Here is a 21,123-nt window from a genome sequence, read left to right as displayed (position 1 = left end):
TATATTTGAAAATTTTGAGCAACACTGATAAGCAGCCAACCAGTTAATGCTGTGTAAGTCTTGGATGTTGAGTTGCAAGGCAGTGAAAATTATCTGGTGGGAATCTCAGCATGAGAGGCAGTTCAGGGACAGAGGAGAGCAGTCTGTAGCCATGCATGAGAGGCAATGCTCAATGAAATGGACTAAGTTATCTGGCCTGGAAAAAGATTATTTAGAGGAATATGATAGAGTTCTGCAAAACCATCACTAATATGAGGAAGAATCCTCTCCCGCTTCAATTATGGACCTTTTTTGCTCTGGTGGGGAAACTAGTCTGAAAAAAAAGTCCATGGATGTGGACCACACAGTGGGTTTTAGACTTGTGAAGGTGTCTGGCAGAAGTAGCTGTTATGGATGCCAGAAGGTGCTGTTGTGGATGCCCAGTGCCTCCCAGCCCTCAAGGCAATGTGTACTTAATTTGTTCCTGGATTCCTAGGGAGGCTAAATGTGGTGGGATTTTTTTTGTTTTTGTTTTTTTTTTTTTTTTTTTTTAAATTTTGTGCTTATCTAAACTAGCCTGTCATATTTTGTGTAAGTTTTTTCTGGCTGTAGACATGAAAACTGACTTTGTGTGCCACTACCAGCCCTACACACATTTTTTGGGTCTCTTTTCCCCTTGTAATTTCCTTTCAGTCTCACTTGGACTAACAGAATATATTAGACTTTTTAAAATTGAAATTTACAAATTAAGCCTTTTAAATTCATCCAGTTTCTAAGGATTCTCAGAAAAAAGTATGAATTGCAATTTTTTAATGAGTGGCTGGAATTTCATTCTAGAAGAGATATAAAAATTTTTAAGTGAAATGTGTCAGTAAATGATGAGCTAACTGTATAATTAAAGAAAATCTGAGCAAATAGTTAATAAATTGAGAGAGAACTTTTTTTTCCTCTTAAATTTGGAATGGCGTGTTTTTGGTAGGTAGCATAAGCCACTGAATTGTTCTGAGTAAAGGTGCATCATTCTTTAGCACTACTTTTGTGGAATAACTCCCTTGAGAATACTCTGTGGTTTTAAGAATTTAAGGTGACTGTCCATAAACTATTTTGTTTGTAGTTCATAAATGCACAGTGAATGGCTTATACATTTGTTTTTCTTTGTCTTCCTTCTTTCCTTCATAGTTTTCACCAGTTAAAAGCACTTTTAACTGTCTCACTGCTTACCACTATCTCTAATGATTGAAAATATCTCCAAAAATGAATGATGCTTTCTCGTCAGAAACACTTTTAAACCCCTAAGTGCTTTCCTGACTGCTACTTGCTAGGCAGCACTTAATCAGAAGACTTTTTCTTTGTGCAGTTAATCAAAGAGTTACTCAGAGAAATGCTTTTTTTATAATGAACTTTCTTATTGCTTCTCCAATACTCGCTAGTACAAACCAAACGCTGTCTTTTTTAACTGCTAGGATAAACATGAACATGTGCAAGCATATCCATCATATTTCTGTCTCATTTATTTCATGATACTTATCTCTTTGTTGAGGACAAAGAAAGCATAAGTTCCAGTAGAGTGATTACCAGCACCATTTCAATAATTTAGTTCTGTAGATCACAAAGCACTTACAGCTCTCAAAGGACTTGTACAAGTAATGTCTCATTCCAGTCTCCAAACTGGAAAATCATAGTGCAGAGAGTGAAAGTGAGTGTTGCCCAGACAAGCCCAGTCACGACTGAGGTGCCAACCTCCAGGTTTTCAGTAACGCAATAAGTATTGTAGACTTCCTGAAAGCTCTTTATCTTTTCTTAGAAGTGCAGGTTTTGACTGTTAGTTCAGGTCTCTGGCATTGTTTCAGTAGGGTGTGTTCTGCAGGCTAGCCACAATGTGCTTTTTTTCCATCCAGAGCTAGTTCATTTATGAGCACAGGAACTTCCTGAGGGATAAGCAAGTGATGGTGGTGGGAAAGCAAGTATATGTTTGTGATATACGTTGTTGGCCTCTGCCCCATCTGTTGTGTCATCCTCCCCTCTCCCCCCTTTTTTTTATTAATAAGGACCAAGATGTTAAATTAGTATCAAAGCATTTTTAGAATTAAAAATAGCAGAGATTGTTGTTAATCAGGTAAAATCTGTCAGCCTTGTCTCAGTCAGTGACCCAAGCTGCACTTCATGGTTGCAAGCAGAGATGACCCTGCCTCCACAAAACAAGAACTCCATTCCATTAGGAATGTAGAGGAAATGACTTTGGTTGCCTTGGTTTTTACTAAGGAACTGTAGAGTCCCAGCAATCACTTCTGTTGCTGTGTTCTTAGTCCAGTGCTGAAGAAAAACTGAATTTGCAGACTTTCAAAGAATTTGTATGCTGAAAAAGGAAATGCTGGCAGTTTGCTCCTTCCCTTTTCCTTGGTTTAAAATTTTCAACACTGTCTTTTCCACTTTGATTCCTGTTATATTGCAGTTTGTGAGTGGGTTTTTTTCGTTCTACCATGTTCTAGGATTCCTGGGCTACATGTATGATCTGAACTTAAAAGGAGGGTAGAAGTGTTATACTTGAAGTACTGAAGTATTGTGAGGAATTTTATGGCTATACATACAAGATGTTCAATTCTCTTTCCATCAAATAATGTGCCAATGAGACTGATGAGGATTTTGACTTTTTTCACTATTCCCTGTAAAATGGTGATTGTCTTCAGGGTGAAGTGATGGAAATGCAGTAGGATGTTTGGCATTTCCAAAGGCAGTGAAAGATTTGGAGGATAATATGCCATATGAGTCCCTTTTATGAATTATCTTTAATTACCGAAAAGTTTTGAGTGGAACACTGACTGTCTTTAAACTCCTGAAGGCTTACTTTGAGATAAATATGTAGTATTTTTAGCCAGTGCTTAATTCCTAATGGAATATATGTGACTTTAACCTCAGCAGTCTTCCAGAAAACATTCCACACATCTACAAGGTGGTATGCAAATTTTGTATTAACCTTGATTACCAAGATTATGAAATGCCTGTAGCATTCTCCTCCCCATCATGCAGCAGGCACTGTCAGACAGTGAAGTGGAAAACATACTATTGCTAATCAGCCATCTCAGAACTCCTGATTCAGTTAATTCAGAAATATAAGATTGACTTAAATCATGGTGTGTAAATAAAGAAGTTCTGTATATGGTTCCTTTTGTCAAGATTTTTCTTTTTTAGGATTTTAGTCTGTAGTTGGAAAGCATAATTACTTGTTACATAAGAGGCTCAGATTTTGTCATATTTTTATCAACTTCTGCAAGATCCTATCACTTTCTAAGAAAAATTGTGAATATCACACTATCGAGGAGCTGACAATGATACACTCTTCCATTCGGCTCTTTTATTCACATGAACAGTGAAATGAATGCGAGAGGGTTATGGCAGAATCAGCCATATATGCTTGAAGTTGATGGCTAAAGAAAAGCAGAAATTGATAGTACTTTCATTTTATTATACAAGTTCGGAAAAGATTGAGTAATGAAATGTGCTCTACTAGGGGTTTCTAGACTACTCCTAAGTGACAATAAATAAAATTTAAAAATATAATAATGCAGTATTGAATCATTATCAAAAGTTAACTAAAATCTCTACGCTTCATTAATTGGGAGCCAACGAGTCTCCAAATTCACAAGCCTTGAAGAGTCAGGGTTTTCAGTTTTAAAGTCTGAACTCATCAATTCCTCGCTGAGAAGAGGTATTGTTAGGTAATTTTTGCTGTGAAGCATTTTATGTTGCTAGATGTCTGGATTTTCCCTGACCATGCCCAGCCCCTCAGTGCCTCTGCTGGTGTCATGTTTTAACCTGAGCTGGCAGCTAAGTCCCACACAGTCCCTCATTCCTCTCCACCACCCTGGTGGGATGGGGGAGACAACTGGAAGGATAGAATCTCATGCTTTGAGATAAAGTAATTTTAATAGGTAAAGAAAAAGCTGTGAGTGGAAGCAGAGAGAAAACAAGGAATTAAATCCTTGCTTCCCCTTGTCAGACAGGTGCTCAGCTGTCTCCAGGAAAGCAGAACCCCATCACATATAACAGTGACTTGGGAAGACAAATGCCATTGTTCTAATGTCCCCTCGTTCTTCCTCCCACTTTATGTGCTGATGATGCCATATGGTATAGAGTATCTCCCTGGGCAAGTTAGAGGAGGAGTGAGGAGGGGTGGATTAGTTGTCCTGACTGTGTATTCTCCCAATTTCTAGACCCTCACTCTACTTACTTACTGGAAGGGTGGGATGCGAAGCAGCCAAGGCCTTGGCTCTGTGCAAGCCTTGCTCAGCAGAAACGAAAACATCCTCATGTTATCAACACTGTTTCGAGCACAAACCCAAAACATAACCACATGCCAGCTACTATGAAGAAAATAAACTCTACCCCAACCAAAACCAGCACAGTTGGAAACAAAATAATGCTGAGAACTATGCAGCTGCTTAACTTTCTTTTTGTCTTTTTCTGACTTTTATTATTAAGGACAAGATGAAATGATCTAGAAGAATTTTTTGAGTATGTGCACAACATGCTATAATACATTGGTTGTTTTTATGGGGTTTTGTTGAATATTTTCTCTTTTTCTAATGCTAAGTGCTGAACAAGCCTGAGGCTTGGAGTAAAGTCAAAAGGTATTCTTCATCCAGAGTTGTATGTAAGAGGAATCCCATGTTGACTGGTCATATGACCTCCTCAGAGAGAAATAAGTACCTTATATCTTTATAATTCTCCCTACCCTGTATGTGCTTCATTTCTGAAGTTTAGACTTTGTTTGAGGTGACATTGAAAAAAAACCAACTGAGGTAGTTGCTCTGAAGGAGAAAATAATCAAAGTTCAAAGATGGGCAGAGAAGTGTGTCAATTAATTTGCGCCAGAATTCCATTGTGATCAAGTATGCAATGTCCATGTATTTAAACAAATAAACAAATGACTGTTGTTGAATTTTCTGCTTTGCCTAAAAGATATTACAAAATATTTAAAGTCATCCCCACTCTCCTTGCCCCCTCTTACTAGAGGGAAGTAAATTAGACTTCTATTCTGGAAGTTCAGAAACACCATCCGAAGTAGAACAATTTTCTGGCCCTAATATAGTGATGGAAAGTTTGCAAACTGGTAAGTGCCCTGTGGGATGTAGAGCAATGGTGCAGTCAGGCACATAGTTCTCTGGTCTCAAAGCCAGGAATGGTTGCATTGCAGTCTTTGCAGATGTGTCATTTTCTTTGAGTGTTCTCCCCCTTATTCCTAGTCAGTTATGGACCTCCTTCACTGCTTTCTTTAAATGTCTTTATATGCAACTCCCAGAATGTTTAAAGAATTGGTATAAAACTTGTTGGAGTGGATTTCTTCAGCAAAGTACTGTGACTACGTGAAAGAAACTCTGAGCAACCCAAATTTTTTTTTTCCTAGTGATCGGTTTTTTGTGTGTGTTTTTGTTTGTTTCTTTCTTTGTTTTTAGTTTTGTTTTGTGGCCTTGGTGTTTTCTGGAGTCTTTTATATGTTATCTATGAGACCTTTTCAACTACTATTCATTTCCTGGAATGGGTTCTGTATCTGGAAACCTTTTTGTTTTTAAGGTTTACTGTTGCTCTCTGAGATTTTGTTGATGGACATGCCAGGATTACTGCATCTCTGCATGCACCTCAAACAAGCCACAGCAAATGGAAGCCCAACACACAGCTATTCCTTGGTGTTGAGCTGGAATAGTGCATTAGTGCTTGATAAGTGCAAGGCAGAGCCAAGACACATTTTCCATGCTAGTGGAAGGTACAGATTGTTTGGGCACCCCTACTAATGCAGAGCACAAGAGTAAATGGGGTTGTTGCAGTGTCACTTTATTGATCTGCTGCAGTGTGAACATCGTATTTACTGGAGGTCAATGTGTGTACCTGTCTGGTGCTTGTGTGTGTTATGGGTTTAACCAAGTAGGCCAAGAAGTTAGGCTTTAAAGTTCAAACCAGGCCTGAAATTGTCAGCTGACTTCTTCTAGCCAATAATATTGTATTCCATACCATACTACATCATCTCAAAGGGTGTAAAATCCAGTGTGTGGGAGTGGCTTAGTCAGTTCTGCTATGGCCGAGGTACAAGCCGGACATGAGCCAGCTTCTGTCTTGGAGCAGGCCTTGCACCTGCCCCTGCTGCCTCTGCTTGCATTTTGTTTGTATTCAGGGAAGTAGAAACATTTTTGTTGTTACTCTTTCTGTTTCTTGCTATGTGTCTCTTAGAGTACTTACAGATCTAGTGTAATAGACTTTGCTTTGTATTAATTGGGGAGTGGGAAGTTATTCCTTGTTGTATATATATGTAACTTGTGTAAGTGTGTGTTATATTGTAGTTTTCTCCTAATTTTCTCTTTTCTGTATAAATACATGTAGTTCGTTTCAGCATAAACCTGGTTTGAGCGGGTTTTCTTTCCTCTCCCTCTTCTTTTTTTTCCCTTGGCTGGTTGGAGGGAGGAGGAGCCCTTTTACTCTGTCCTGGACAGTTGGCATTTTGCCAGCTCAACTAGGACAGTGTGTGAGTTACCTTTAGAAATTTCATAATGTAGAGTTTTAGTCTTTGGTCAAGTTTTTGGCTTGGATTATATTTTTGCCATAATTGTTAATTTTGTTATCTTTGCAATGTTCACCAGGCAAAGAATGTATCTCATAGTTTGTGCATTATTCAGTAGGTGTTGTCCTTTGAAAGAAAATAATTGTCACCTGGAAGTAATAGTAGTGGCTTTGCTGTTGTTTATGGAATAAAATTATTTACAAGCAAGGAAAGCATATTCATTCAATGTGAATGACTATGATAAGCCTTTAAAAGAGTTAAATAATACAAGTCCTGTAACTGCAGTCTTTCCAGAGCACTGTTGAGTTAGTGGAAGAGGAATCAAATATTAGAAATTATGTGGTAGCACTCAACTGGTGATGGTCTTGAGCTTGTAAGACAGAACAAGGGAAGTTTTATAACTCAGTGGAGGTGTGGGTTTCTGGGGGTATCATCCTGTCACTGGCTTTTGGAGTTGGGAGAAGAAACAACAGTTCTGCCAGATTCAGCAGTGGACATGCAAAAGATCTGCTTGCCTAAACCATTTCTAGTATGCTCTGCCAGCAATAGAAAAGAAGTAAAGAACAAGTGACTTCACTGCACCTTCCAGTGTTCCAGCTTCAGCAGTAAAACACAATTTATCTAGTGTATCTGGCTGCATGTTAGGTGTGAAATTATGCTCATGTCATGTAATTTTGGTAGGTTTCATAATTCGTTGATTTGGTGGGACTTGATTAGCTTCAGGTGTTGCCATTGCCATGGTTAACTATAGAGTTGGATTTCATCTGAAAATGAGAAAGAAAACAGCCTAACAAACAAACAAACCCAACGTCCAAACACCTCAAAAACTAATGTCCACTGACTTTGTGGACTTCAAGGCAGTAATGGAGATAGATAATCTTTATTTAGGCTGATTTTTTTTTTCCTTTCATTTTGAGAATTTAAAGGTACAGCTGCTCACATCCACACCCTCTCACATGTGAGTGAACTTCTGTTTCTCACTCCCTTTTTTTCTACCGTACTTAGCCGATAACTGTAAACTTTCTAGCCTTCAGTAAATGAATTAAGAAACAGTTGCAATCTGTGTCTGTCTTCCGCCCTTTCCTTCTCTTGAATGGTGTTACCTTTTGTATTCAGTGTAGGTGCCTTGCTATGTGTCTACATTGGCAATTTGTTTGCTCGTTCAGAGGTTTAGTGGTTAAGTAAAAATCAGGTAGTGATCCACCTGAATTGTCTTGTTTAACTTTGATGAATTGAACTTTGGTATTTCTCTAATTCTAGTTCATTACAGTGCAGACACTGTTCTGTGTGTCTGGAGCGAAGGCCAAGGAGCAGGGATGTCTTGCCTTCAGAAGGGCAGGGAAGGCATCAGCACTATGGTCCCAGCTTTGCTCTCCTGCTGCATCCACAGCTGCAGGCAAGAGGGCTGCAATACTGGTTCTTCCCATCACTGTTCCTTTTTCAGCTTTCCCTTGGAAGGGATGTAAAGGAAGTTGATGTTGGTCTTCCCTGTGCATTGCCACAGGTCCCTACCCTGCTGTGAAATTGCCTGCTTCCAGGGTGACACTTGGTCTTCTCCTTTGACAGGGTGAATATGTGCTGCCCTTGACACCATGCTTGTACTTGTAAAAACCACACAGGCACGGAAAAATCATGTGTTTTATTTCTAAGAAATAAAACAATAGTTTTATTTTATAATATTATAATAAATAATTATTGTTAAATAAATATAATTAAATAAATATTATAATAAGTAATATTTATTTAATAATGCCACCACCTAAAAAACCCTTAGCAAACACTTATCTTTTTCTATAATGGTAAGCCAGGGTGTGACAAATTCCTGTTACTATATTTCTAGTAATTTTTTAATGTAAATCTTAAATGCAAAGTAACAATATGTTGTTTGGTTTTCTACTACTCTTGATGAGAGAGATATTAGTCCATCACATTGAACCAAATTTATTTTCTATGTAAACAGAATTATTAAACTCTTGGTGATGTACTGAAAGCTGTGATAAGTTATCAAAATATAGTTATGGTCTTTTTTTGATACAGGTTAAAGTATCAAGCAGCTTGCAGGGTACTTACAGGTTACAAAAGAATTTTTTCCTGTCATATATGTTGCCAGGAGATCAGTTTTTTATTGTGTGACTTAACACAGAAATCGGAACAAAGCTGGAATTTACTTCATTGGCATAATTATCCTTTAACTAAAAATGATGAACACCAAATCAAACACCAAATACATGTGATGGGGTTTGTGTGTATATGAGCATGTGCCTAGGTTTTAAACTTTCGTTTTTATAAGGATAAAAGTGAATCTTAAGGTGAAGCATCATCTTTGTCCCTGTACTTAATTGTGAGATCTTAGCAGCATATATTTGAACAATGAAAGGGAATAAGGTTTGGCAGCAGCTGTCTGATTTTCCATAAAGAGCTGGCACATCAGTTTCACTTATCTTGGTAGCATTGAATTCAGTATTAATTACACCACTCAAGTGTTGATTTATTACTATTTGTCCAAAGTATAACTTTAAGTATAACCAATATTTTTCAAAGCACAATGTGAGTAGTTTCAGCTTTATGTTTGTCTTGTTTCAGAAATCTAGTGAAACGGAACATGACATGCATTTTAATATATTATTTATTAACATATGTTATATAAATGTGGCATAGCACGTTGAAGCAGAAAAATGTGTTAAGTGGGTATTTTCTCACAACAAAACAGTTAAACCAGACACAAGCTTTCTTTGCTGTAGCTTTACAAAACCATCAGTAAGGTTTATTGTATTTGATTGAGGAATGCCCCCCACAAATTAGAAAGGCTTGTTTTGTGGTTTTTTTTTTTTTCAAAATTATAACAATAAACCTTTAATTTTCCCAACATCCACTTTTTTCATCTCCTATTTTTTCCTCCCCCCCCCCTTTTTAAGGGTATTGTGAGTGGTAAGATAATACTGAAAAATGTGGATGCTTCAGAACCTTTTTCACTGTGGTCAGATCTGTAGTGGGAAAGTCTGCTGAAATACAGGTGTCTTCATGCTTCCTCCTCTTTCTGAGGTTAGAGAGTGTTTTATTTCAAACATCTGTATGTCTTGCTCATTTTCAAAGAGGTGTGACAGGGTCAGTGGCAGAGGCAATAAGCTTAGCTTCTTATACAGATATTCTTATTAACCACATAGAGGATTATAATTTTACTCAAAAGTAAAGTAATATCAAAGGTAAGCAATTTTGTTCTCCAGCTTAGTTAGATTATTAATTAAATTGGTAAAACCAACTTGTCCATTTTTAAATCCAGAGTAATTTTGCTACAGCGAGTCTACTGTAATGTTAAAACCAGTTCTGCAAGTGCTGTGGATGGCTGAGATTCAAGAGCAGTTTGCCTGCTATGATACACCTTCAACCCAAACTCTGCAGAAACCACCTTGGTAAATAATGTATTCCAAATCCTTATACTTTTTGAACAATCTTTTCTGATACATTTGAGATAAAAATACTTTGGTTTGGGCCATGATTGGGGCAAAGCACAGCACATGAAAAATATTTAATTGTGTAATTTTACAAATGCAGCCTCTGCACGTCTATGCAGTTTAGCTTCCTTCCTGGGCAGGTTCATGCTCTATTAATAAAAAAATTAATAAAATACAAACTGAAAAATTGCAAGCTCCCCAAAACAAAGCCTATCTATACCACACAGCAAAAAATAACTCTTTGCACTCTGGGGGTTATCTTTGGATGCTGAAGAATGTGATGCTTCCCTGCTGGGAGTGGGAGAGTGGGCAGACTTATATAGCCAAGAGCAGGGTGGGATGAAAGGGAGTGGTTAGGGGATCAGGAGACTCCGACAATATTTAGCCCATGGGTCAGTGCAGTGCTGCTTTTGATTCTGTGACCTGCGCTTGCTTAACCAGGGCTGCGTCAATACTGCCTGGGACTTCTAACTTGATGCTGCACTCAGCAAACCAGCCCTAATGATTTGTGGGAAAACAAAAGGCTGTATTTCCATTTCAGGTCTGGAAGGTTATTTTTTCAGGGGTGGTTGGGAGTAAAGCTGGCACCAGTGCTGTTTGGAGACTTGACTCTATTTTAGGCAGGATTTTGCCTTCGTATTTGGTAGGGAAGGGGACTTTCTGAACCCATAACAAATGCAAAATGCTGTAGGGATTTTTTTCTTGGAAATCTGCAGGCAGTCATGAAACTTCACAAGGAAAGCTATAAATGTGAGCAATGGCAGAGCCCAAGCTACTGGAGCACTCAGCACCAGAAGGCAAAGGTGGGGAGGACAATGGAAAGGTGTCACTTGAGCTGGAACATCAGTACTAGGCAAGAGATCTTTCTAGAGGCATTGTTTAATGGCAGTTAAGTTGCTTCTGTAGCACTGATGGTGACAAGAAGTGAATGTAGGAGTATTTCTAGGGAGTTTATTTTTGATAAAAATTGTTAATGATTAAATATTTGCTTTCAGAAAATATATGTCAAAGTGAGAGTAGGATCTGCTTCCTTAAGTGTGATCAACAGGTTTAGTGTGTTTATTTGCAAAACAAACCAACCAAACAAAAAGTTATTTTTTTTTAAACTGGAACAAAAAATGAAGTGTGGTTTTTGTAAAAATGTAAAAACAGATCAATTTCAAACCATATAAACTGGGAACTGTAATAATGTCAGTATTTTTTTTGTGGAGTCAATTTATTTCAGAGTGAGACCATGGCTAGATACTTGATACCTCCAAAGATCACACAGGGGAGGTGTGCAGCTGCAAATGGATCTCATTTGTGTAGAAGATCTAAACTGATTTTTGATTTTTCCCTTGCACTTCTCCAAAGGTGCTAGATGAAGATAAAGCTGAACATCTGAAAAATTATCCAGGAAAAATGCATCAAGTACAGAAACTGGACATGTGATTTTCCATTAGTTTCAAATTAAATTAGTTTAATAAAGAAAATGCCACAGTTTGTGTTTAAATTAAAATATTGTTTCGTTTGACTGCTTCATTTTTATTAGTTCAATTACTGTAATTTTAAATGTAGTAATTTTTCATGGTGTAAAAAGAAGCCTTATACCAGATCTTAATTGCTTTTCTAGATTCTTTAGTTTCATGTAAATATTGTGATTCAAGTTGATACGGATTTTTTACCCATATTATTTAGTATTGAAATTTTTACAGGTGTTTCATCCTTTAGTTTCATAGTGATGATATTTAATATATAATTAAACTTTAACATTTAGAGCTGTAGAAGTTGTATCTGTGTTCTAATACAGTTGCAAAGTTAAGTTGGCTGTGTAGAGAATCAGAATAAAATTTGGTTACAAAACTGATACAGATTGCCTGCAGAAGTACACTAAGTATTCAGGAAAGTTTTTTAGAGTTTTTTTTGTGTAAGTATTTTATAATAAATGATGAAAATAAGTCTGTATTCTAGACAATACTCTTGTGTAAAATTTTTCAGGAAGAGATTGATACTTTTCTGAAATCCTCCAGGGAGAATTATACACACATTAGTTAAAGCTTGGATCCGAGAATTTACTGGTAAATCCAGATGTGGTGATTAGTGAGCTCTAATCTGTTTTTTACTTATTGTTGTTTCTTTTGGTAGCTAATATATTTAAGCTTTGTTTTTCTTAGTGTTAGGAAGACCTATCAGGCGGCTGCCATTGAAGGCAAGTTCCCACATAGCGGTGGGAATAGTGCTTCCTTTCTACTTACCTTTATTGCCATGGCAGATAGCAGTAATTAAAGTCAGCTTTAAAGATAGTGTTTTAGCTGCTCATTCAGGATTTCTTTCCCAAGCCAATTAAAATGAAAAATGCCCCACTACACTCCATCACCTGATTGTGTGTTGCTGCGTTATCTCTTCTCTTCCACCGTTCTTGGTGGTAGCTTCATAGGCAGTATGAGACACCTGCCAAGTTTTGCAAGATTCTTCTGGCAACTTTTTTGCTACCTTGTCTTCCATCATTGTCTTCTACCTAATTTGCAAATTCATCATCCATTTTACAGCATTCAGGATTTTCATATTATAAATGAATCTTTGCTAATTTTCTCAAGGGAGCAATTTGGTTCTTCATGCTTTTTTCCCTTCCTGTAAATGAGTTGTTGGTATTGTGTTGGTTGTAAGCTGCCTTATTTAAGGATGATTGATATTGAGCCAGCATGCTAAAGCATGGTGCAGGCCAAGGCAAACATTGGTCCTGAAAACAAGTAACAACTCAGTTTGAACATGAATGATCTGTCTCTTCTGGTTAGCTGCAGCATCCCAGGACATGTGTTTCCTGAAGTGAAATGAAAACGGTTTTGAAGAACTGGTCCTTGATAATGGATACAGATAGTTTGTGCACCATTAATCTTTTTCATGTCTTGCAGGCATGTACCCATCACTGAGGTCAGCCCATTAAGAGTCTTTGGTAACATAGACACAATATCACTGCAGTAGCTCTAGGTTGTCAGTGCTACACAGAGAAGAGGATGGAGTCTGTTAAACGAGCAGGGTACTATAAAGATGATTTGCATAGGGTATGTTAAAAAGTGGTCTGCTGGCTCATTCCCAGTGAAATCAAAGCTGACAACTTCGGTGTGTATCAGCCCAATCAGCAATAAAACACAGCTAGACTGCAGTACAGCATGGCCGCTGACAGACAAGTAACACCATGTGGCGGAACTACAAGTTCAAGAATTCCCCAAGGTTCACTAACTGGGTTCAGCCTCTTGCATTCGAATTTTTTAAACAGTCAGCAGTTCCAGTTTGCATGGCATCACAGTGGAGATGGAGACACAGTCCATGCTACATCCATCATAGTCCTTCAAAGGATACAAATATAGATGTAGTGAGGGAAGAATAAAAGTATTCATAATGCTAAAGCAATCTGCATACAGAAGATTTGTGATAGACATAGTGTTGATTTAGCATGTATTGTCATGCAGTAAACATTGATATGAGCTATCTTACTTCAAAATAATGAGTATATTTTGTATGGTCTATATAGAACTGGAGCTGTGAAACAATGCTAATACTGCTGTGTGTAATGTCAGTTAGCAGTGCTGAGCCTTAACTTTTTTTGGTGTCTTCAGTGGTTATTTCTAATACAAGGATTAAAAAAAATGTTCAATAGTGTTTGTATTAGTCTACCACTATAATTTCCCCAATTATGAACATTTGAGACAAATTCTATTCACACTTAGGACGTATATGCTTTAAACCACTATGTCTGATGTTCTTTTGTGCATTTTGAAGATGCCCATGTTAAAAATAGCCTACTGGTCCAGGCAGGACATTTCTGGGCTGATTTCAGAAGAAGCTGACTTTGTGAGTAAGGGCCATATTGACTTGCTTTTACTTGGGAAAAGTCTACCCTAACAGTGCCCTGTGCCTTGTAGGGTTTGTTGATGTTCTTGCTGAATGGCAGTTCCAGGGGAAAACTGAAAAATTCTCACAAGGCTGCAATTGCCTTCTTTCATTTAAAATCACTTCCACCAGAAGTAAAAGATGATTACTCCCAGTGTGTAGTAGCTGTCATGTCATCTTCGTTCAGTTTATTTTCACTTATTCAAGAGGCCAAGACAGGAAGGATCTGAGATGACAGTGGTGTTAACTGAGCTCATCAAAGCTGCAAAGGTTTTACAGTTTGTCTGCCAAAGACACAGCTGAACAGCAGTGAAAAACACAATTAATTTTCTCAAGATAAAAGAAACTTTTGGTAGATACGTGGTTTAATCCAACTTCCTAAACTAATATGAATTATGACAGTAAAAAGGTTCTGCATCTGCCCATGTAGCTTGCTCGACATGTAATTTCTTCTTCTCCTGATTTCTGAAGGACAAGGCCATGCTGGCAGATTCTATATTGTGTAGATAGTAGTGTACATATAAATAGACCCTATTGTGATTAATTGTGGAGATTGCTTTATATTTAAGTATGTATAAGCACCTGCTATTGAATAGCTTTTTATTTGGGTGTTCTCATTTCAAAATATTGTATTTCTGTTCACTCTTAGCTACTGGTTCTGTAAGAATGCCCTTACCTTGGACTTGTTTGTGAACAGCTGTAGTGAGTAACTGCGTGTAGTCAAGACTGTAATCTTTCCTGATGGGTATAAATACATATTTATCCAAGTAGCCGAAACTGTTAACAGATGGCAGATGGAAGTAAAAACATATTGTGTGCATTGCTGCTTCTTTCTGTGTTCATCCCCCTCTATTTGGGGAAACCAGAGAGAGAATTATCATGTACTCCTGAAAAGTGGATGTAACTACTCTGCCAAAGAACTTTCAAACACTCTGCTTCCAACAAAAGAGTTTTAATGTTCTCATGCCTTTGCAGAGTCGGAAAATGTTAAATAACAGTTATGACAAAAACATCATAGCAGCTCCTTGTCATTATTTAGAGTGGAACATAGATATTTGCAAGATGGAATGTCAATCAGGATTTAAAGCGATTTTTTTTGTCCATTTGAGTAGAGAGGTATTTAATTCTGTTGATTTAGTAAAGATGTTAAACTACTTAACTTACTGTTCAAAACACTGATTTTTAAAATAATTTTGAGGGAGTTACAAAATCTTGAACCCCTAATTATTTTTTTTAAGAAGATGAGGAAAAACCTTCCTTTCTGAAAGTGTGTTGAGCAACATAATTTCTTCTTACTCGCACACTGCTCAAAGGGTCATTTTTTCTGTACTTCACAGCAATTGAATGAAATCCTTTGCTATTTTGGAAACTTTTTTTTTCTTTTAGCATCTATCCCAGCAAAGAATTAGGTAATTATTTTTTGTTTTTATTTTCTTTTTGAAGTATGTCTAAGACCATTGGTCATTTTAATGTATAAGTTCTTTTTAAATGAGGAACATTTGGAAGGGACTAAGTGTGACAATAATTTGAAAGGACAAATAGTTCTGATGTTTTATTGCCATCTTGTTAAGTTATCATGAGCTGCAGTTACTCTTGAGCAAGTTACATGGGTTAGCTGTTAGAGGTGAAGTTTGAGAACCCTGTGGCTTCCCTGCAGCTTTTGTTTTTCTGCTTCACCCAGGGGGTGATTTGTTTGCTTTCTCTGAAGTGTTTCAGTTTTATAATACCTTGTTATTCTCTCCCCATGGTTACTTTTTTTTCTCCTTCTCAAAGTTAAGGTTAACAGTTAATTTAGTATATAGTACTGGATGAAAGTGGTAGGAAGCATTCAGTGATTTCTCTGCTCAGCTTCATGCCTGAATTACAGCACATTCAGACAAGTGACTATTTTTTCCATAGGAAGACTTCATTCACTGACTTTCCTCATCTAAAGAGTGAGAAACCTGGTGGGCAGCTTTTACAAGCAAGCAGTACAGACAGATTAAAACTGTCAGAAGACTGACATTTGAAAATTTGAGGAATTTCAGTTGGAACTGGTAACTTCACTTACTGAAGGTGTAGGAATATGCTTGGGGCATGGTTGTAAAATGAGACAGTCAAGCCTGCCTGCAGTTTCACGTGAGATTATGAATGTATTCCCATCCCCACCATCCCCAGTGTGGGTCAGCCAGTGTCTTCTTGGCCCTGCACAGCTTTCCAGTGTTTAGTAGGGGAAACCCTACCTCGTCAATGTGATGCTACTTCGTCTGTTATTTCAATTTTGTTATTGCCCAGAAAAGATGAACTAGTTACACTTCTAATTTATTTAACTTATTTGGGTTTTTTTTTTTGTGCATAGGCCTGTATTGCATGGGTATAAGAGGAAACCAGGGCTGGAGAAAAGTAGGGGCACTTTTGCCAGCCCTGAAGCCCAGTAGGGATCTCTCCCCTTGTTATGGGTTTAGCGTTGGTTGTTATGGGTTTATGTTAGTTGGCATTTTGCCAGCTCAACCTAGGACACCCGTGTTTGTGACTGTGCAGGGCCAGTGTTCCCGCTTTGCATACTGTGGGACTCGTCAGGCAAATCAAGTGGCTTAACACCTTAGCCTGGCAGAAAGCCTAACCCTGCAATAAAAGTCAGCAGAGCAGGGTTTCTTTGCCTTCTGGAAGGATGAGCTTTGATGCTGGCAGAAGGCAAACCCTGCAGTGGGCAGGCAGGAGCAGCGGTATTACGAAGGAAACCTGCCCTTGCTGGCGGGAAGGTGCTAATGGTGGCAACTGCTTGTTAAAATGTTGCCAAAGCTATCAAAATATCAGGAACATGATGGGAGTTTTTTCATCTTTGAAGTGTGTGTGTTCTAGTTTATCAGACCATTTAAAAGACTTACTGATGTTTGCATATCTGCGAATCCTCGATGTTTCTTACCATGATCAAAAGCTGAAATTTACAAATTGTTGCAATAGAGACCCATGTTAAAAAAAATACATGAGGAATCTGAAAATAATTCTATGAATACCATCTCTATTTTTAGTATGTTTTTACCAGTGTTTTTTGAACAAGTAGGGGTATGTTCTTGAGGCTATGAAATAAATGCAATTCCATAGGTTTGTATATTAAAACTGGGCATTCTATCCTAAATTTGAGAAAGTCTTCTGCTATGTGTGCTCTGTCATAGAGATCCCTTTAATGATTCAGTGTCAGTCGCTGTTTATCTCAAAGTGCTCACTTTTAAAATTTTGCTCATAGTTTAAAGGGACTTTAAAAAGCAGTTTGACTGCTTAATTTAAAAGGCAAAACAAAACACCGCCCAAATAAAAAAATAATTTAAATCTGCTTGGTGAAAATGATACAAAATTGTGTTTATTAGTCTAGAAAAACAGTTTTTACTGTGTGTTTCTAAACATAGTCTTCACTTTCCACTTTGACACTCAAATTATCATTACCCTCTAGTACCTCCAATAATAGTAACCATGGCTATCTAAAGATGGTTATTAAAAAAATTATGTAGTCATTTAAATTATTTTAAAAAACCCGAAAACCCTTGAAAGCATTTGGAAGTAGCACTTACAATGTGGTAAAGATGGGAAAGTTGATATGGAATAAGCTATAATTAACAGCTGCTTCTGTTTTCTAAAGACAGCTTTAGGTACATTTTTCATATTAGAATTCAAAGAGAGACAATTCCCAATGATGAAGCCAATTTGTTAAATATGGCGAAAGTGCATTCCTGCTTTTTAAAGGATACTCAAAGGATTGAAAACCAGAGTTTTGCATTAGACAGCTGTTTTGTCTGGCTTGTTGTAGACAAGTTGTTAAGTCCATACTTTACTACAAGCTTCACTTGTGATTCAAGGAATGTTAGAGAATGTAACTGAAAAGCCGCTTCTCTTGGGACCTTTCAGAGGAGCTAATTATTATTAGCTACAGTATGTAATGACCTTTTCTCATTGTGGCATGTTATGATACCTTCTCCAGTGCACAGCAGTTTTTATTTTGCTTCTGATCATAGTAATTATAATAATTTTTGTCATAGCAACCAAGTCTTACAATGTTTGGTTGCTAGGGGTTTTGTTAAAATGAAGAGAAAGTACACTTAATTGGGGAATTGTTTTGTTGTTTAAAATGATGGGAAAGTACACTTAATTGTTTTTGGTTTTGTTTTTTAAATTACTGTGTCTTTATGTGAGGGTGGGTTTTCTCCCTGAGTCTTCTGACAAGCTCAGAATCTTCTATTTTGCTGAATATGTAGGTTCATTTCTACTTTTTATTTTCTTTAATAAAGGGTAAGATATGCAGAAGAAGGAAAAAATTATTTAAGAAATACTCCACTAATATTTTTTTCTCTGTCCTTATGGAGACATTGGAAGAATCTTTTGCTCCAAAGCAAATAGCCTGTTGAAAGAGTGAAACTCGGTGCTGAAGTCCTGCACCATTTTGTTCACAGAGCAGCGTCAGACTCTTAAAAATTGAGTCAGCCCCATAAGAGCATGAAAAATGTGATTTTTCAGGGAAACCGTTTGAAAAAGTGAAATGTTGTAAACATGTTGTGTTCTGTCTTAGAACTGTTATCCTAGGACTGTACTCCAAACCTGGCTGGGATGGTTACTGTTAATGCGATACAGTATGTCAGTTATATGGGTTGGTGGAGTAAATGTTAATGTGCAATGCGGAGAGTAAGTTTTCACTTCTATAAATGGTTATTTCTTGAGGTAACTAGTTAGGAAACCTAACCAAAGACAATCCTCTGTCTAGCCAAGGAAAAGTGAAATTATTATCTCTATATCTATTCTGCAGGAGTGATCTAGTTGCATTCCATAAGAGCAGTCCCACAGGGGTGAGATTTTTCTATAGTAAAACAGCAACAACAAAACAATGGCATTGAAAGGAACAGCTGAAAGGTTAAAGCAATTTCAGCTATCATGGAACAACCCTCTTGTGTACGAGGGATCTGGAAGAATAAATGTAAGAGAGCCAAGAATATCCCAACACCACTGAAACCAGAAGCTGTGGTGATTTAAGATGAGAGCAAAGGTGACCTATTACAAGGTGACTATTACGATGACTTTTAAACAGTGCAAGTCATGTCCTAATGAGAGTAATAAAAAAGGGATTGAAAATGTACACACACGAGGCCCAAAGCATTAATGTCTTAAATAAAAGTAAAACCACTTCTCCATGCTCTCCCCTATCCCCCCACTCCATCCTGCCTTTCTTCTTTCCCCCAATATTTGTTGCTTAGCACAATGCAATATGATGTTGGATATCCCTCTGGTCACTTGGGGCCAACTGTCCTGCTTGTGCCCCTTTGAGACCTCCTGCCAACCTGCAGCCTCCTCACTGGTGGGCAGTGTGGAAACAAGAAATCCTTGCTGCTTTGTAAGCGCTGCTCAGCAATAGCCAAAGCATCCTTGTGCTGTCCAACACTATTTTGGTCACAAATACAAAATGCAGCACCATGAGAGCTGCTATGAAGTAAATTCACTCTGTCCTCTCCAAAGCCAGCACAAGTGAAGACATGAATAAGTGTGCAAAGATGGAGTATACGAGGTCTTCATCCCTTTTATGGAAATAAATGATTCCTGTTAGACCCTTGAGTTCATAGAAAAGAATTGTGTGAGGACATATGTAAGGACGATTCAGCTGGTATTTTTTGAGATTTGATGTGAAAAGTTTTGACTGAAAGTTCTTTGAAAAGGCTTAAATTTTCTTGTGAAATATATAAAAAAGAGAACTTGAAGTTCAGTTGCCTATAAAAAAGAAATTACGGGTAGGAGTAAAATTTGTGGTCATAGATTGATGATGATCAACTCCTGATACTGGAGTTTCAAAAAGAAGTCTTCTCGAAGCTATACACTTCAGCATCCTCACAAATGAATTAGAAAATTGGTGGTTAAGCAAGTGGTAATTTTTTGAAGGTCATTTAAAATTGCTTTGGATGGTCAAAACTAAAATTGTCTACAAAGAGCTACAAAAGACATACAAGAGTAAGCCAATTGATTTTAATTATAAATTAGTACAGAATAAATGATGGGTTTGAGGAGGAATTCCAGCTATTGATTTGTATCTCGTGATGATCACAGATGATAGCAAAGAAACTGTTTCCAGGAGGAAAGAGATATTGTAATGATTGTGGATGGTTCTGTGAAATACCATTGCTCGTAAAGGTAATCATAAAGAAAACCAGAACATTAAGAATTGCAAAGAGGGAAATAATACATAAGGGACGAAGCAGAAAGCATTTTGGGGATAATTCTAATAGCATCAGTTTTTGACTGTTCTGAAACAGTACATGCCATACAGCTATGTAAACTGTGGTTAAATAAAAGAAAAAAGCAGCTTAAAGCAAAACAGTTCCCCTCAACTTTCATAATAGGAAAAGTGCCTTAAAGAGCAGGAAATGTGGTGGGAATATGTTCTTTCATGACATGTATTACTCAACAGTTGGAAAAGAGTATTTTCTTGCTGCTTATGGTACATCAGGTAAATGTTCTGGTAAATATGTTTTGGTGTAGTGTGATGCAATGTAGAACAATTAGATCCAAGTTTTTCTGTTTGTTTTTTATTTGATAACTGTAACAACAATGGATTTATAGGTTTATTAATAAATGTAACGTTGGTGAAAGTGTGAAGAGCAATGCTAGAGTGATACTTATTTTGGAACTCACATTTTGACAAAATTTTTTTGGTCAAGTACAAAAGTACAAAAATCTTGGAGTTTCTGCTTTCAGAAGTATGTAATAGGGTACCATCTTTTATAAATTTCTGGCTTTCCAACAGAGGCAAGAGAGACCAATGCCATAGGTAGTCAAACGGTACAAGTTAGAAGAATTTAGTGTACTTTTTTAGCTTTAAGCCTTTAAAAGAAAAGGCAAAGTTGTCTATTGTCAACCTATTCAATTTTCATATACTTCAGAATAAATTCTAATCTAAAGTGTTCTTCAGATATGAAATGCTATCTGTGTTACTAAGTGTCATCCTCACTTCCTAATGTTTTTCTTTGGTACATTAAAGAAGATATCTTCTTGAGGGCTATAGGTTTTGGTCTTCTGTTTTAACAATCTTGAATCCTGAAAGGGCAAACCGTAGGAGGTTCTTATCATTTAGTGTCCTATTAATAATCATACCAGAAGGAAAAGAAAAAGTTTAGATATCATCTTTCTCACTGTCCTCTGTTGACAGCATTTTCTGGTAAGGAAACTTACATCTCATTAAGTAGGACATGGAAATCACTGGACTGCTCTTTAAAAGGGCACATGTTATTAAAATAATTATAGCTTGGGATCTCTTCTCCT

The 21,123-nt window shown here is 37.2% G+C and overlaps 1 protein-coding gene across 9 annotated transcripts in view; it reads left to right on the top strand.

Moving 5' to 3' along the window:
* The window catches only part of PTPRK (protein tyrosine phosphatase receptor type K), a 415,886-nt gene that overhangs the window by 139,889 nt on the left and 254,874 nt on the right, over positions 1–21,123 (top strand). The gene's annotated exons all lie outside the window — the stretch shown is intronic.

Source organism: Pithys albifrons, chromosome 2, assembly GCF_047495875.1.
Source record: "Pithys albifrons albifrons isolate INPA30051 chromosome 2, PitAlb_v1, whole genome shotgun sequence".
In the NCBI taxonomy this organism is placed as follows: Eukaryota; Metazoa; Chordata; class Aves; order Passeriformes; family Thamnophilidae; genus Pithys; species Pithys albifrons.
This window is presented reverse-complemented; position numbering and strand designations above follow the sequence as displayed.